Genomic DNA, 16,010 nt, shown 5'->3' with positions numbered 1-16,010 from the left:
TGCTTGATGTGAGCCATCTTGTGCTTCATCAGAAGCAGCTTCATCATGTGCTTCTGATGTGGGTTCAGCTTCTGGACTTTCTTCAGACTCAGCTATCTGATCAGGTTCTGGAGTAGCTTCAGGAACCTGTATCTCTGCAAAACTTTCACCTTGCTTTGAAGTTTTATCTTCAAGCTCTTTGTCATCAAATCTGACGTGCATAGATTCTTCAACACAAAGTGTTTCTGAATTGTACACTCTGTATGCCTTTGACCTTTCAGAATAACCTACAAAGATTCCTCTTTGGGCCTTGGCATCAAATTTCCTTAGGTAGAGCTTGTTATTCAGAATGTAACATGTACATCCAAATTGATGAAAGTAAGAGATATTGGGTTTTCTTCCTTTAAAGAGTTCATATGCTGTTTTCTCTAAAATAGGTCTGATATAGATCCTGTTCTGGACATAACATGTTGTATTCACTGCTTCTGCCCAAAAATATTTTAGTAAATTGTTTTCATGAATCATGGTTCTGGCCATTTCTTGTAAAGTTCTATTCTTTCTCTCTACAACTCCATTTTGTTGTGGAGTTATAGGAGAAGAAAATTCATGGACAATTCCATGTTTTTCACAAAAAGCTTCAAATGGCTCATTTTCAAATTCTCCACCATGATCACTTCTGACTTTCAAAATTTTTGATTCCTTTTCAGATTGAATTTGAGTGCAGAAACTACTGAATACATCACAAGCAACATCTTTACTCTTTATGAATTTCACCTAAGTCCATCTGCTATAATCATCAACAATGACTAATCCATATCTACTTCCATATAAGGATGCAGTACTAACTGGTCCAAATAAATCAATATGAAGTAGTTCTAAGGGTCTGGAGGTTGAAACAATGTCTTTGGTTTTAAAAGATGATTTCACAATTTTCCCTCTCTGACATGCACCACAGAGTGCATCTGAATGATAGTCAATGTCTGGTAGCCCTTTGACAAGTTGTAACTTACTAAGCTTAGAGATTAACCTCCAGTTAGCATGTCCCAACCTTCTGTGCCACATCCACTCCTTATCATTCATTGATAGAAGGCAAATCACCTTCTGATCAGCCAGTTCAGAAAAATTAATTTTGTAGACATTGTCAACTCTCTTTCCCTTGAATACAATGGATTTGTCTTCCTTGTTGATTATAGTACAGTTGGTTTTCTCAAAAAGCACATCATAACCATTATCAAAAAATTGACTAATGCTCAAAAGGTTATGTTCAAGACCATCTACCAACCATACATTATTAATTGAGGTAGAGGAATTACCAATCGTTCCTGTACCTATGATTTTGCCAGACCGGTTGCCTCCAAATTTCACATTTCCTCCCTCTTTCATTATTAGGCTGAGGAACATGGACTTCTCTCCTGTCATGTGTCGTGAGCAACCGCTGTCTAGGTACCATGATCTTTGCTTTGGCACTACTCTTAGACATACCTGCATTATTGACAATTTTTTATTTAGGTACCCATTGTCCTATGGGTCCTGGAAGGTTAGTACTCTAGGCTTTACTCTTCACTTCTTGTACCTTGTGCTGTGAGTTGGGTTGCTTTTGATTAACCATCACTTTTGGTTTTGGTACTTCAGAAGCAGTAACTGTCTTCTTCTGAAACTTAGACTTCAGAACCTCAGATTTTGGTTTCACCAGACTCTGAGGAACAGGTTCTGATCTTTTCAAGATCCTGATCTTTGAAGTCTTGGAATCAGATTTGATCATAGCCTTTGGCTTTGAGTTCTTTGGCTTTGAAATAATCTTAGCCTTAGAGCTAGAAGCTTCAGGTTCTGATTGAACAACAGTTTCCAACTCAGTATCTTCAGGTACAAAGAAGATTTTCAGACTTTCCTTGATGCATTCACAACATGATTTTAGATTGGTTTTCTCAAGTTTTACTTCTGGAAAACCAATTCCTCTGCCATTGTTCTTGTAAATGTTATAAATCATAGAAGCCACTCTGCTTCTGTCAATGCCAGATATGATAAAATCTTCAAGAGCAATTTCATGGTTGCTTAAAGGTTTTTCATTACACTTATCTTGCAGCTTCTGACATAAGAACCTGAGCTGATCTTCATAAGTTTTACACAAGAAGTCAAAGCCCCTAAGTCCTTGTTCAGAAGCTTTCAGATCCAATAGAGTTGATTTTTGCTGTTTTACCAAATCAGCATATTTTTCTTTTAAATCCTTCAACTCATTGGTTCTTACTTCAAAATGTGTAAGAAGTTCTTTAAGTGACTCAACAAGTTCATCTCTGGGAATCTTAGAATATACCTCATTTTCATCTTCAGAGCCTGAATTTAATCCTGCTTCTAAAGTTGTTGTAGCCACTAACCCAACAGCTACCTTTGCGTCTTCATCAGCTTCCTCTTTATCAGATCTAGATTCACTTCCTAAATCATCTCAGGTTGCCATTAAACTCTGCTTAATCTGCTTCTTGTATTTGCTTGGTTTGAACGTTGACTTCTTTGACTTGTTCTTTGATTTCTCCTTCTGAAGATCAGGGCATTCAGCAATGAAATGACCAGGCTTCTTACAGTTGAAGCATCCCTTCTGATCTTCTTTCCTTGAGCTTCTGGAGTTGCTCCTTTTGGCTAGAAACTTTCTGTTCTTCTTGGCCAGATATTGTAGTCTTTTGGAGAGCATGGCCATTTCAGCAGCATCTGGTTCAGAATCTGAGTTTGATTGTTCTTCTTCTTCTTCAGATTCAACCACTTTGAGAGCTTTTGATAACTTGCCTTTGGATGAAAGAGCTATTGATTTACTCTTCTTAGTAAACTCATGTTCATTAAGACTTAACTCATGAACTTTGAGAGAACTAACAAGATCTTCGACACTTAAAGTGTTTAAATCTTTAGCTTCCTCAATGGCAGTCACCTTTGGTCTCCATCTGGCAGGTAAGCTTCTGAGTATCTTGCTTACGTGGTCAGAAGCAACATAATTCTTCTTCAGGATTTGTAGCCCAGAGACTAAGGTTTGAAACCTTGAGTACATCTCCTCAATAGTTTCATCATCCTTCATATTGAATAACTCATACTGATGTACAAGCATGAGAGCCTTTGCTTCTTTGACCTTCTTGCTGCCTTCATAGTTTGAACAGAGAGAAGAAAACATAGCTTTAGCAGTGGATTTTTCACTCATCTTCATATACTCTGTTTTAGGAATAGCAGTGACAAGAGCTCCTCTGATAATATGATGCTTCTTGTAGAGTTTCTTCAACTCAAAAGTATGTTTCTTTCTATCTACAGCAGCTCCTTCTTCATCAAGAACCAAGTCATCAACTCCTTCTTCTAGTATATCCCATAGTTCTTCATCTAAACTCATGATATAACTAAAGAAGTTGGTTTTCCACCAAGAAAATTCTTCAGCATCTCCATTGAACTTTGGAATCTTTCCAACACTGGATTTCTTGCTGTCAACATTGTAATCATATGACACACTTTTGTTGTTGTTGCCAGATCCAATGCCTGAAACAGATTCGTCAGACATGTTTTTCTCAGATCTTTTACTGTTGCACGGTTAAGTGTTAAACAACAGACCAAGGCTCTAGATACCAATTAAAGGTGAGAAAAACACAAGAAGGGGGGGGGTTGAATTGTGCTTTGAAAAATTCTTCGTTTCTCCTAAAACTGAACACACTGATCAGAAGCTAAGTGATATTGCTTCTGAAGTGATACTCAGAATCTGAACGCAGCGGAATAAAATAGAGAGAGAGAGAGAGAGAAGAAGAACGAAACAAAGCAATTATACTGGTTCCTTCCACAATCCAGAAGTAGTCCAGTACCCCTTGCAATTCCAAGAAGATTTCACTAAGAGTAATATCTGATTACAATTGCTCAAGCACACAAGCAAGAGACTTCCTTTGCTCAAGCACAACTGCAAGAGACTTCCTATGCTCAAGAACACAATCAAGAGACTTCATCTGCTCAAGCACAACTGCAAGAGACTTCTAAACAAAATTACACAGAAAATTGTTTAAGGTTGAACACTTGATATACAATCAGAGGTGCTCACAATACAAATCAGATACAGACTCTAAGACTTAAGAATTTCTAAGATATGACTTTGAGACACAGAAATTCTAAGTGAATACAGAACAATTTCAGCAGAGGTTTGGCACTTGTAAAAATGTTGAGAGTCTTTTGTTCAGCATTGCCAATTCTCTAAGTCTTCACTTCTTTATATAGAGCTGTGAAAGAGACGTTGTGAAATTGCCAGCACATCAAAGATTCGTTGTTGAAGCTTGATCTTTCACCACTGATCTTTTGCCTGATTTGGTTGTTGTCCTATGAAGAACCAATTTAAAATCCATTCCCTATCCAAAGGAACATCTTTGTAGGCCAAACCGTATTCTGGAGCTGTTTTCTTATCCTGTAGCGTAGACACAAAATAGAGTAGTGGAGAAGGTGGTTGTACAGTTCGTACAAAGTACAATGTCAACGCTTTTTGAAGATAAGGTTCCAAGGCCTTCAAATCTTCACCAAAATGACCGTTGTAGCTTTCCACTAGTCTTCTGTAGTGTTTTCGAATTCAATAGACAGCTTTTGAAGTGTTGATCTTTGAATCTTCAGCTTGTGGTGATAATCAGCTTCTGATGAGCTTCAACTTCTGATCAAGTCGCTTCTGAACTATCTGCTTCTGATGACTATCCGCTTCTGAAGGTTATCTGCTTCTGTTGACCTTCAGCTTCTGATGACTTTCAGCTTCTGATGACGTCATCATTCTTCAGGAGCACTTATAACTTCAGATGCACTTCATTTCAGATGCTTTCAAGCTTCCTTTTCTTTAGTCCATAGCTCTCTTTTTGTTCTTCAGAACCTTTATATAATGTACATTTTTAACTATGGTCTTGTACACTTGAACAAATATTAGCTAGTCCAATTTACAATTTTTAATACCTTGTTATCATCAAAACTCTATAAGGTTCATGTTCTTTTAAATTGAAAATAAATTAAGCTAAAGATATGAAAATCATTAATTACCAAATTAAAATAAAATATTTCACGTAAAAGTATGTAGTAAATCTGAGACAAATGCTACTACATATATGCCAAATTCTTATAATAACTTCTTAAGTTAATATTCCCTCAAAAAAAAAAAACTTCTTAAGTTAATATATGTGTTTTGAAACAATTTCAAAATCACATGATGGCAAAACCATGTAAGATACTTAACAAAACTGTGATTTGTTTCAAATTGATACAATCATATTCAAACACCAATCATTGTTTGTTACATATCTACAGTTGGCATATGCTAATTGCTAATAGATAATCCCAATACTATAGGCAATCATGATTCATGCATATCTCTCTTGAAGCGGAATTGATACACAAGAAAATTGAAGCGTAATTGATACACCAAAAAATCCAATTAGTTTCATTAAAACCAGAAGCAACAATTGCTTTCGTTAGTTCAATTGCTTTCTAAATCATTATTAAAATCAAATATTTGATGCTTAATGATGATTTAAATCACTTAGTTTCAAAAAAACATTGATTCCAAAATCAATTAGGCAATAAAAGAAAAAAATATATTCTACCTGACACCAAACCATTTGGCATTGTAACAAGTTAGGTTCAAATTGATTGAATCATCTAATTAAGAAATTAAGAACATGAATATCACATATACACATCCTTTTGAATATTGACATCCATATATAATTTTCATTCAAGAGAAAACGAACACCGACTCTTAAAAGAGGATCGCATAATAATATAGCAAGTAATCGCACATACATCTGAATCATATTCATAATCTTCAAACATCAAACAGATTCAAATTGAATGATTTAATCAGAACCACAAGCTCTGATACCACTGAAGGGATTTTGTGAGGGGTTTTCAAAAAATTTAATCCTCTTAGCGGAACAAATCCCAATGAAAACGGATCTTGATTAAATAATTAATCACAAATCAAACAGAAACTTAAACACTCTAAGATTCATGTGTTTACCTCTTGAAGAGCAGAACCTTTGTAGAAGAAATATTTCTGATCACGAGCAAAGCAAAGCAGCGATGCCTCTACTCAGTCCCACTACTACAAAATACCCCCTTTAATAGCACTCATTTTGGCTCTTAATAGCGCTTCTCAAGCGCTAAGAAAGCCCCTGCTATAAAAGGTCAGGAGCCTATAATAGTGCTTTCAAAACGCTATTAAATAGCAGCGTTTTGATAGCGCTTTTAGAAAAGCGCTATTATAGCTTTTTTTTTGCGCTATTAAAGTAGAATTTTACAGAGGTGTTTCTTAGCGTTTTAGAAAAAGTGCTATCGTAATGAACACTTCTTTAATAGCGTCAGCACATAAGTGCTAATAAAAAGTCCCCTTTTTTATATTTAAATCTACTGCCAAAATAGCTCTAATAAGACACTGATATATATATATATATATATATATATATATATATATATATATATATATATATATATATATATAAAAACTGCTAACAAAATATGAAAATTGCAGACATAACTAAAACAATATTACAAATTGCTAACAAACCTCATTACATTCATGAGTAATCCATTGATTAGAAATAAACACTAGTAATGTGTTGTTTAGAAACTTAATACAAATGTCATAATATTAATCAATCATAAAAGACATCTAGTGTACACTTGCCTTAAAATTAAAATACATGCAGAAAGCTCATACGTGATTTAAAAGCCCATATTTTCTTCAAGGCGAGCTAAACCCAACTGGTTGACCTTAGCGTTAAAACCTAGCGCAATGGAAAATAACCACAAAAATATGACTTGAACACAACAACAAACAGAGCTATATAAAAACATAAGGACATAAGTATGCCCAACAATAACTTCAAATTCATGTTAAACACAAATATAGAACCACAAAAATTGTTAATAAAGCATGTAGTTACCTCAATATTAATTACTCCATGGCTTCTAGCTTTGTGAATTTTTCGCATGCGAGATGACACCACGTTTACCATTAGTTAAAGCCATTCACCTGTAAAAGAAAGTTATTTACAACGAGAGTAACATTAAGAATAATTAACATTAAGAATGAATGAGAATCAATAACAATAAACCTAGAAAATGGCTTCCAGGCGTATAAACACTAAGAAATGAATCCCTTTTAACTTGTCAGTCAGGACAATGTGTCCTTCATAGATATCAAACACAAGCCATGATAGACTAAGCTTAGAAAGAAGAAAGTTGAAATGAGTAGTTGTGGTGGAAGGGAAGGTGTGGCGAGACATTATGTAAGATCAAAGGTTCCTTGTTTAAGATGGACAAGTGAACTTCATCGCTGCTATGCTTGTGTCATTGAAACTCTTGGTGGTCATCAAAAGGCTACTCCTAAGTTTGTTATTATTGATTTGAAGGATGTCAAAGGCAAACAATTTCACATGTCAAGAGCCATTTGTAGATGTATAGGAGTATGAGAGTTTACTCATGCAAAACATAATTAATATGGACCTATCTTTGTCCATTTGAACATTATAACTATATTGTTTTACCAATACTCATGTTAGTAGGTAGTACTAACATTCCCGGAAAGGTACTATACCTCTTGGAACAAAAAATATGGCATATATGCTGAAATTTGATTTCAACTTAAGGGAACAAAAGGTGAAATTCTATTTAATGAAACAGTGTGCTACTACAAGTGGGACCACAACAACAGAACAACAACAGCCCAAAAACCTGTTGAGGTAAAATAGACGGATATAGCAGCAACACAGGTCAGCACTAGACCTTAACACCAAAACAACACAAGAGCATCAAATTATAGATTCATTAACTAATGTACCCATTATTTTGGTCTCCTAAATCATCTTGGTTTATGTCTAAACCTCTTCTTCTAGCTTTGTCTCCCAAATCAACGGACATCCAAAATTCAACTAATGAATCTATGTGAAAATACCCATTTTGGTTCATCTAAAAACAAAAACAAAAAAAAAGTTAATGAATCCAATTGAACTCAAGAAACATGGTTTACTGTTTACTTTTTTTTTTTTTTTTTTTTTGATAGAAGTCTCACTCTTCACTTTTTTTGTTCTGTTTGATAGAAGGTACTATCTCATAGATTCATTATTTTGGCTACTCTTCATGTTTGGATAAATATTGTAATCAAGTGCTTATAACAAAAACACTTACTATATAAATGCTTATATATAAAACTATTTCTATATTAACAGATTTCTTTATATAAGATATAAGTTGTTTTCAAAGCTATCATCGAGAGCTTAAGGAAATAGCTTATGATTATGGACATGTCATAAGTTGGTTCGATAAACTCTCCAAATAGTCTCACAAGTGCTTATGTCCGTAGATACACTTAAATAAGTCAATAAAATCAGGTCCTGAATAATATAACTTAAGCAACACATTGTCGAGTCGAGTCGAGCCATGTCTCTTTTGGCTTTAAATTGGATTCTTCCTGCCAAGTTCCAACTTCTCTTCTCAATGCTTACAAATTAAGGACATTTCTTTTTTTTTTTTTGGTGGTCTAGAATTAAGGACATTTCTATTACCATTAACGGTTTGTTCAATGAATAAAAAGGGGCAGCATATTGAAGGTTCAATAGAATTGTCTGCTTGTAATTCCATCTGGCAAGTTCTAGACGATTTCGTGTGCTGAATCTTAGCTTCCTGAATTTAACGAATATTCCATCTTGTATTGGTAGAATGAAACATCTAAGGTATCTTGACCTTTCTATTGTCATATGGTTGAGGAGCTCCCAAGGTCTATCACTGAATTAGTTAACTTGGAGACTCTTTTACTCAATCGCTGTTCTAGATTGAGAGAGTTGCCCAAAGATCTTTGGAAGTTGGTAAGTCTTAGACATCTTGAATTGGATGATTGGGTTAACTTAACACCTGGAATAGGAAAGATGTCTAATCTTCAAACACTGACACAATTTGTGTTAGATAAGACTTCTAAAGCTAGTGAGTTAGGAGGATTACATAATTTGAGGGGACAACTCGAGATAAAAGGCTTGGAACTTGTCCAATAGAAGCTAAGCATATGAATTTAATAGGGAAGTCACATCTTCATCGATTGACATTGAATTGGAAACAACACACTGTTGGTGATGAGAATGAGTTTGAAAAGGATGATATAATTCTACATGACATTCTACACTCCAATATCAAGGATTTAGCAATAAATGGATTTGGTGGTGTGACATTGTCTAGTTTGGTCAATTTAAATTTGGTTGAATTGAAATTATCCAAATGCAAAAGATTGCAATATTTCGAACTCTCACTGTTGCATGTCAAACACCTTGAAATGATGAATCTGCCTCGCCTGGAGTACATAGTCAATGATAACAATAGCGATAACTCATCATCATTTTGTGCGTCACTTACAGACTTATATATATATATATCTTTCTAAGTTAAATAATCTTAAAGGATGGTGTAACTGTAGCGAAGAAGAAATCTCAAGGGGTTGTTGTCATCAGTTTGAGAGTCTTGAAACCTTATCGATTGATGATTGTTATAATCTAGTTTCAATTCCACAACACAAACATGTCAGGAAACAAGTGGTAACTTAATGATAATATGAAACCCTCATAAATACATATTTTATCAATGACATATATTATCAAGAATTGGGTTTCGTAGTTAACCACATATTCTGCATCTATAATTAAGGAGAAATATAAATTTTCATTTAAGAATTTTATAACACAAGATCTCCTTTTTCACAATTAAAATTCCAAAGAATTTTATAAATATAGTAACCTTTATATGACAGAGTATGATGATTATATAAAAAATTTATCATCATATGAGTGAGATAAGTCTCTAATTATTATAAAATAGGATATAAGACTCTATTCACAATTTTAGTAACTAACTCAAAACTCAAATGTTACCATTATACTTCCACACATTTGAGAAAATATCAGGTTACACGCAGCGGAAATACACGAGACTTATACTTTATTATTATTGAGGATATAAGAGAAAATAGTCATAAACTTCCATAAGTATTAAAGAATAGCAATAGCATAAAATATGTCAAAATATAGTGAAAATGGTAAAATTAAATATCTCAAATATACCATTCATAATTATTTAGAATAGTGGTAAAAATAAAATTTTCTCAATAGAGTTGTTAAGAACTTTGAGATTTCGACATATTGCTATTACAAAATAAGTTTACAATAATATAAACGGATATGGAAGTGTATAATAATTTATGAGAAAAGAATATAATTAATATCCTCATTATAAGTCTCTACACTAATTTTATATCTAGAGTTATAATACAAATAAATATATTTGTTTATAAGATATAGTTAATTGACATGTAGAATTTTCCTCGCTTGTTAAACTAATAAGTTATCTTTCTTACCTACAAAGAATGATTATGTTAAGTAATTTCATACCGATAGGGTATGTCCATCACGTTACACAATACATAGCAAGAATTCTCCCACTTGATAGAGAACTAATCATGATAGTTGAATTAAAAGTTTGAAAGATATTTTAAATAAAATATTCAACTATTTCTCTATCACAAAATGATATGTTAAGTAACGTCACACCGATAGGGTATGTCCGTCACTCACATAACAAAGGGATAGCAGCAATCCAAAATATTTATATATATAAAAATCATATTTAGGTAGAAATTTAATTCAAAATATAATAATATTGGGTTGCAAAATTTATACAATTTTCTACATGTCTTTTAATAGAGTAACTTACTTATTGTAATCTCATTCGAGGACCTTAAGGATAATAATAAGTAAGAACTATATCATCACAATGTACAATTCTTATGTCTCAAAATTTAAATATTGATAGAGTATTCTAATTATAATTGACATAAGTATAAACATTTTAGGTACATTGAATAATAACAATTATATTAATAACAACACACCGATAGGGTATGACTGTTACCAATATAATGCTAATCTATTTAACAAAATTCGCATAATTGTATCCACGATAGGTGGGATTACAATTATACAAATAAATAATGTTTATGCTTAAGAGAATATGATACAATAATATCATGCATAAACAATTGTACTTAATTTACCTAACTTCGGTCATATTCAAATGATAGAAAAATGTGCTTAACAATATTTAAAATTAGCACATCATAAATATGACTTTAGAATTTCTTTTATATGAAGTAGTATAATAACAAAAATTATTATTTGAAATACAAGTGTGTCAAATAATTTTCTAATTTATCCAAAATAGAACTCTTATAATAAAATTTTAAATACTCCCACTATAGATTATAAAGAATATAAAAACAAAAATGGAGTATTATAGTAAGAAAATAGTATATAATAACAGAGTTCTGTTTAGAATATTCTGGAAAAAGGATTTCACTTCTATATAGGATATCATAATTGCACAATAAAAGAGAATAAAGACTAAATTTCTTCATATGTGCAATAATAAGCAATAAGTCACAAGAGAATAAAATAATTAAATCACAACTTACCTCGGAGAGTGTGACATTCATCCTTATACTTAGAGCCAATGACTTAACGAGAATATCTTATAATATAGTCATCTCAAAATATTCCTCAATAGAGAATAAACAATTATAAATAAACATATGTTAGACTCTAATTACAAATCAATATGATTTATATAAGAATTCAGATGTAAGGATGATACATATTTTAAAAATTGCCCCAATTCTTAATAAGTTGTTTTGATAATAGTTAACGGATAAACAACAAAGAGGCTTACAAATTTGAATTCATCATTAAAATTTTAGCATAAAAAAAATGCAATCACGCCTCATTCACTATATATAAAATACATAGTTTAACATAATTGTGATCCAAATATTTAATTGCGACAATTCACAATATTAGATAGTTAATAGTGTTTGTCACAAAATTTAGAGTAATAAATTACGGGTTAGATTAGAGAGTATAGCAGAAAGCTTAATGTATATTAAAGAGAAATATGCCAATTTTAGATTCCATTAATATAATGACATATATAATATACAACTTACTATACTCATATTTTTTTTTTGACAAAAATAAATGATATCCATTCATTCAAATTGATAGAGTACATCAATCCAATACAAATCCAAATTCCCTAAAAACAAAAAGGATGAATTTGTGAACAAACTCACAGCATCCATGTTAATAACATAAAACGGCAAAGTACCTATGCATACAAATATGACTAATATGACTATATTCATGTCTCCGGAATACTTATGTCTCCAGATCTGCAACGTTGACGACGCGAAAATCATTGTCATTGATCGAATCTGCCCTTGCTCAAAGCTAATCTTTCACTGCCCTTGCTCAAAGCTAATCTTTCAACCTGAATCAAATAAACAACGCACTAAGACGGGAAATCAAACACACACCGCACAAAGACGGGAAATCAAAACAAACAGAGTCGTTCAAAGACGACAAAATCACAAAAACAAACGAAAGAAAACAGAAAATATGTGAAATCACTTATTCAATTAGGATAGAAGGAAAAACAATTCGGAGGGGTGATTTTTCGGTCAAAATTGACCCTAAATCACCCCTCTGAAAAGAGAAGAAGAAAGAGGTGACGGCTAGGGTTTGAGAAAGAGAGAAGAGAGAGTCGAATAAAAAAAAAGTTTTACTTACTATACTCATATTGAAAACAAAATATTATTAGGACCCTTTAAATCAATTTGTGACAAAAATCAGAGACAAGTGTCTAAGTTTGAATATGTAGCCAAAAGAATGACCAGTTAGTGAACTTTGGATCTCTATGCTAAGACAATATGAATTAAAGAATATATTATATTAGAATATTTATAATGCCAAAATTATTTAAAATCATAAAATTTAAATCAATTATATTTGGCATTAGAATTAGTAAAATTGAGCCTTTTATAGTAACAATTTAATTGATTAAATAGATAGTGTTACTAATATAAGAATATAAAAGAATTTTCAAAACAGTTTAGGCTCAAAAAATTGAGAATGTATTATCTTAAAAGAAATTATTCTTAGTTTATTTATGCAAACCTTTAAGGATTTGACAAAATTTTGAAACCCACAATATATACTATAATAGTCAAAGTATTCTTGACTTAGAAAATAGTGTTTGAGGATATTAACAAATCCCAAAATATATATATACTTATATAGAATATTTGAAGCAATAATATGTAAGATTGAGTCTAAGAATTTTTACAATCATAACACTTTAAAATAATATATTAAAAGTGTTATTACTATAACAAGTATTTTCATATAGTATATTTTAGGCTCAAATATAGAGAATATATGATTTTAAAGAGTATATGATTCTCATATTGATTTACATTAAATATTAAGGGATTTTACAAAGTAATTTAAATCCCAAATTTTAAGGGTATAGAATAAATCAAACCTTCCGAATATTTTGGGTACAAGAGAAATTATAATTTTATCCCAAAATAATATAATATTTACTAGTTAATTAGGGATATAAAATTCCTCATTGACACATCAATCTCAAGTTTGAGAGAGTGAGATTTCTCAAAAAGGTCAAACAAGAGTATAGGAATATTCATATAATTTTCACACAAAAAATGTGAGAATATAATTTAATTATCCCCAAATAATAACATATAAAACATCTACATGTGTCAAAAAATTCCAAAATAATGTGCCAAAATTATAAGAATAGTAAGTAAATAATAATTATTTGGCATTTAAAGGAAATAAAATTTAGAATTTCAAGCAATTCCCACGCCTAATACGTGCGTGGATTTTTTTTTTTAATCTGGAAATAAGAAAACGAGTCGATCTATCGACTCGGAATGAAACCCGATTTATTCTCTCGTTAAGGCATCGAAATACAACGACGGTACATGATTTTGGTTCAGAATCGATCGATTAAGAGAAGCCCTCATAAAATTTCATAATATCGATCCATTAGGGAGATATTATAGATAAAAAGATTTAGGGTGTTAACCGATACCGAAGGAAGGAAAAACATGGGTAACGTATCAAAATGATTTTGAGGTTTGATCGTAATCGTGAAAAATAGCCAGAATATGACAACATGTGAAAGCAGTACAAATCACGGCCATAGAATAATAATTATTCAAGTATGCGTAAATCATATTAACAGGATTGATATGATTCGTGTACATATCCATTTATTTTCATACTTGAATTAATAACACGTGATCAAGAACAGTGAGATTTAACATCAAAATCAAAAGCAAAAGCATATTAGGCTATCATATGCATGCGATTCAACCAAATAAGAATGATGCCAATAATAATATTCATTCATACGATTCAATAGAGAAGCCATAAAATGTATCGATTTGGCTTTGATACCAATTGATAAAAGTTTTAGGTTTAGCCATGGATCACTAGATACAAATTATAGCATATCAAACAACAAAGAAGGAATAAGAAATTGTGTACCTTCAAGTTTTAGGGTTCATGAACGATAACTGTCAAAAGGATGAGAGGGATGACTACCCTCGTTCCGTTTAGCACCAGAATGTTCAGAATAGTTTAACCGTCTGATGGGATGACGTTTAAATAGTTAAACGGCTGAGGGCAGTGACCTCTCATTGGGCTTAGCTAAATGGTCCAACCCATCACGGTCCATTTAGATAAGAATAGCCCAATCACACATATTCATCAACTAATTAGTGTTTAACACAATAGACCATAATTTATATTATGACATTAACTTATAATAATTGATTATTATCAATACATAATTGATTAATTAAATAATTAATCCAACATGTTTTAATCCCTTGCAAACTTAATTAGGCTTATATTTGCATAAAGATTCAAAATTTCTTACTCTATATGGTAATTTCTTACTTCATTTAAGCTTACTCATTGGTTGCACATGCATTCGATCTCTTTTATCATCTTTTGATGTTATTATCCGAGTTAGTACTTTGTTTTTTTTTCTTTTCTTTAGATATTCTTATTAAATAGCAATTCTTGCTACTAACAAATTCAAACCACTAAAAGACATGCTGACATCACACATGATGCTATTAATTCTTACGTAACACATGTCACACAAAAAACAAAAGAGCAAAACCAATCGAAATAAGGTCCAACATTTTAGGGCTAAAAAAAGAACAGTTTTTTTTTTAAATAAGTAATGACAGAGAAACATGATCCAAAAAATCATTAACACAGAAATATAATGACATGGTTAATGAGGGTAAACTAGGTTTACTAGCTATCTTGCATAGAATTGTATATGCATATGATATGTCAATGTGTAAACTATATATACCTTGAAATTCACAATTTTCCTTTTATCGGTTCTACTTAGTAGCTAAAGTTTTTGTTGGAAAGAAAAGCACAATATGGTTATTCTTGGATATCCTTTAAAGGGAATCAATTGTTGTTCTTGGTGCTTTTTTCTAAGGTCTTGCTTTTCTTTTGTTTGTGAATATAGGGCCATTGAGAGATCTTCATACCAAGAGCTTGGATTTATGACAAACTTTACGACCACTACTATGATCCAAAACAAAGGGGCTAAACTTGGTACTATGTCACTTGCTGGAGGCTCCACTTATTGGTGCGTTTAGTTTTTCTTTACCTTCTCTCTGTTTGTTGTTTTTTTTGTTTTTTTTGTTTTTTCAATATTTTGAGTGATATAATAAATCTAAAAAGTTTTTTTTTTTATCGTTATATAGATTTTCTTTTGAATTTGCAAGAATCTATAATCAACTTACACTCGCAACAAAATTCAATATCAAATTATTTGAAACAACTTTTACTTTGTTTTTTATTTCTTTATTCAAACTAGTTACAAACCCGTGCTTTGCACGGGTTGAATTACGTATTTCTTAAAAAAATTGCTCTAAAGGAAATATACGGGTTGAATATCGCGTTTTTGAAATATTTTGTTATACACAAAAAAATGAACAAATTAAAGTAAATAGCTGTATTTTATTAAAGAAATAGCTACATTTTTCACATTCTAGCAAATTAATGGAAAGAGCAGAATAAGTGTGAAAATGCAAACTTCATATTCATAAAAAAAAAAAAAAATGA

General features: G+C 31.7%; 1 pseudogene; it reads left to right on the top strand.

Moving 5' to 3' along the window:
- Positions 1-7,975: 7,975 nt before the first annotated feature.
- LOC146922607 (putative disease resistance protein RGA1) lies at positions 7,976-9,545 on the top strand (annotated as a pseudogene).
- The last annotated feature ends 6,465 nt before the right edge of the window (positions 9,546-16,010 follow it).

The sequence above is a fragment of the Medicago sativa genome, chromosome 5, assembly GCF_051527215.1.
Source record: "Medicago sativa cultivar Bolivia chromosome 5, Bolivia_mono, whole genome shotgun sequence".
Lineage (NCBI taxonomy): Eukaryota > Viridiplantae > Streptophyta > Magnoliopsida > Fabales > Fabaceae > Medicago > Medicago sativa.
Note: the sequence above shows the minus strand (reverse complement) of the source record. Positions and strands in the feature narration are given on the sequence as shown.